The 2,197-nt window shown below is 67.0% G+C and overlaps 1 protein-coding gene across 3 annotated transcripts in view; it reads left to right on the top strand.

Moving 5' to 3' along the window:
* Nucleotides 1-2,197, top strand: part of PER1 (period circadian regulator 1) — a 17,112-nt gene that overhangs the window by 4,328 nt on the left and 10,587 nt on the right. Inside the window, exon 1 of one of the 3 annotated variants that reach the window (XM_025195755.1) lies at nt 7-808. The exons of the other annotated variants lie outside the window; for them this stretch is intronic. The gene's annotated coding sequence lies outside the window, so the exon portion shown is untranslated. Of the gene's footprint in view, nt 1-6; nt 809-2,197 lie in introns of those variants that run through there. 3 annotated transcript variants of the gene reach the window in all.

Genomic DNA, 2,197 nt, shown 5'->3' with positions numbered 1-2,197 from the left:
GCGGGGGCCAGCGTCGCACCCGCCGCCTGCTCGCCTCACTGCGCCCGTCGCTCCCTCGGCGCAAGGACGCTCGGCCCGGACTCCGCCGCCCCCGCGCTCGTCTGAGCCCCCCGGCCCCTGCCGCGGCCCCCGAGCCAGAGGCCGTCCACCGCTGCGGCCCCCGGACCTGGGGACACCGTGCCTGCCTTGTGGACCCTGCTCCGGTGCCGTGTGACAGGGCACCGTGCTGGTGCTACGTGTCCCGGACCCCTGAGGAGGCAGCCCTGTGCTCAGGGCCCCCGAGGACACCCACTCCCTCCACACCTGGGACCCCCAAAGAATCATCTCCATCCCCATGTGACCAGGACCCCCGAGGACGCAGCTCCATCCCTGTGTGACGGGACCCCCCAGGACACGCCCCCTCACAGCCGGGACCCCCGAAGAATCGGCTCCATCCCCGTGTGACGGGATCCCTGAGGAAACCCCCATACCTGGGACCGCTGAGGACGCAGCTCCGGCCTCGTGTGACAGGCCCCCGGGGACACCCGCATCCCGGACCCCCCCCCTTCATCTCTGTGAGACCAGACCCCTGGGGACACAGCCCCGCACCTGGGACCTCTGAGGACACCCCCCTGCCCCCAGGACACCAAGGACCATCCCCGTGTGACGGGACCCCTGAGGACATCCCGCCCACCTGGGACCCCCGAAGAATCATCTCCATCCCCGTGCACTCGGGGCCCCCCCCCCGCGGACACTGCTCCAGCCCTGTGACCCCCGGAGAGGCAGCGCCAACCTCTGCACCCCCCTGGGCCAGCCCCAAGAGCACCCCGTGAGTATCCCGGGTGCCTCAGCACTACCCCCCTTGCACCCGCGGCGGGGGTTGACACACGCCTGTTTGTTCCTGGGTACAGGATGTTCTTTCGGCACAGACCCAGCCTTCCGCATTGCTCTGTTTGCCGCCTGCGGTTGGGGCGGGGGAGGAGGTGGGGAGGTGGGGCAGCCGCCCAGCCCAAGGAATTGGGGCACGCTCAGGTCCTGCTGGCTGAGTTTGGGGGCTCCGCTGCCTTGCTGGGCAGGAGCCCCTCACTTTGCAGGGGGGTTTCCAGGTTGGCACCAGCAGCGGGATGTTCCCCCCCCCCCCGTGCTACCCAAGCTGGTGGCCTTGTCCTCTGCCTCGCATGCCTGTCTTGCTTTGTACACGCTTCTCGCACGCATGTTGGGGGGGGGGGGGTTAGTGCTGAAGCAAGAGCCCGGCCACAGGTTGGGGCTGGCTGGCGGGGGAGCGGGGGGTGTGCAGTGGTGTGGATGCCTGTGCGTGGGCATGCATGTGCTGGCGCGCGTGTGTCTCGGCATGGCCCAGCCAGGAACGACCCGCAGAGGTCTACTGCTTTCATGAGGCATGTCCCTGGGGTCTGGCTGCACGCAGGGACCTCCCCCTCGCCCGGCTTGTGGACAGCTGGGACTCTCTGTGTATACATTGGTAGGGCCCCCCCCCCGTGTCTGTGTGTATGTCAGCAAGGCCCCCGGTTTCTGTGTACGCATTGGCAGGGCCCCCCAGTGTCTTTGTCCATGTCAGCAGGGGTCTTGGTCTCTGTGTACACACTGGCCGGGGTCCCCCACCCCATCTGTGTGCATCAGCAGGGCCTTGTGCCCTTTGTGTACGTGCTGCAGGGGCCCCTGATCTTTGAGTATGTGTCAGCAGGGGCCCCTGGTTTCTGTGTATGCATCAGTAGGGGGCCCCAGTGTCTGTGCATGACAGGGATCCCCAGTCTCTGTGTACGGGTCAGTAGGGTCCCCCCTATATCTGTGTGCATGTCAGCAGAGGCCCACGGTGTCTGTGTATGCACTGGCAGGGCCCCCCAGTATCTGTACCTGTCAGGTGTCCCCAGTGTCTTTGTACGTGTCAGCAGGCTCCCCCACCCTTGTCTGTGTGCATGTCAGCAGGGGCCCCCCAGTCTCTGGGTCTCTGATGGCAGGGGCCCCCAGTGTCTGTGTGCATGTCAGCAGGGCCCCTGATCTCTGTGTACATCCTGGCACAGGCCCCCCAGTCTCTCGTGTTTGTGCCAGCAGGCCCCCGCCCCAGTGTCTGTGCATGTCAGCAGGGTCCCTGGTCTCTAGGTCTCTGCTGGCAGGGCCCCCCCGTCTCTGTGTATGCGCCGGCAGGACTCCCCCTGGTCTCTGCATATGATTTGGCAGGGACCCTGTAAGGCCCCCCCCC

Source organism: Alligator sinensis, unplaced genomic scaffold (genome assembly GCF_000455745.1).
Source record: "Alligator sinensis unplaced genomic scaffold, ASM45574v1 scaffold2636_1, whole genome shotgun sequence".
Taxonomy (NCBI): Eukaryota; Metazoa; Chordata; order Crocodylia; family Alligatoridae; genus Alligator; species Alligator sinensis.
Note: the sequence above shows the minus strand (reverse complement) of the source record. Positions and strands in the feature narration are given on the sequence as shown.